We start from the raw sequence: 350 nt of genomic DNA, 5'->3' as shown, positions 1-350 counted from the left end.
TGATTAACATTCAATTCCAGAAGAAAGTGAAATTGCAGGTATGGTTTTGTGAATCTGTTCGCTTATTAGATCTTTCGTTTTGTTATCTTTGGGTATTTTGATTTTGAGTAACCCCTTTTTGTTTTGAATTTTGAAAGTTAGTGGTTCTGTATGTTGACTTTAAGCTTGATGAGAGCTACACGCCTAGTAAAATCTCTATTCGAGCTGGTGATGGTTTTCATAACTTAAAGGTAATATAGCTTTTGCTTAGAGAATCTAACTTCTGATGATGGATTGATATTTCATGTTGTGTGTTACTCTTTCATTGTTTAGGAGATTAAAAGTGTGGAGCTTGTTAAACCAACTGGTTG

At 33.4% G+C, this 350-nt stretch overlaps 1 long non-coding RNA gene across 1 annotated transcript; it reads left to right on the top strand.

The window, feature by feature from the left end:
• LOC104775355 lies at nucleotides 1–350 on the top strand. Its single transcript, XR_765860.2, has 3 exons — nucleotides 1–38; nucleotides 138–230; nucleotides 313–350. It is a non-coding gene; the product is annotated as an uncharacterized LOC104775355 (long non-coding RNA).

Source organism: Camelina sativa, unplaced genomic scaffold, assembly GCF_000633955.1.
Source record: "Camelina sativa cultivar DH55 unplaced genomic scaffold, Cs unpScaffold12752, whole genome shotgun sequence".
In the NCBI taxonomy this organism is placed as follows: domain Eukaryota; kingdom Viridiplantae; phylum Streptophyta; class Magnoliopsida; order Brassicales; family Brassicaceae; genus Camelina; species Camelina sativa.
The sequence above is the reverse complement of the archived record's forward strand: the minus strand, read 5'-3'. Positions and strand labels throughout refer to the sequence as shown.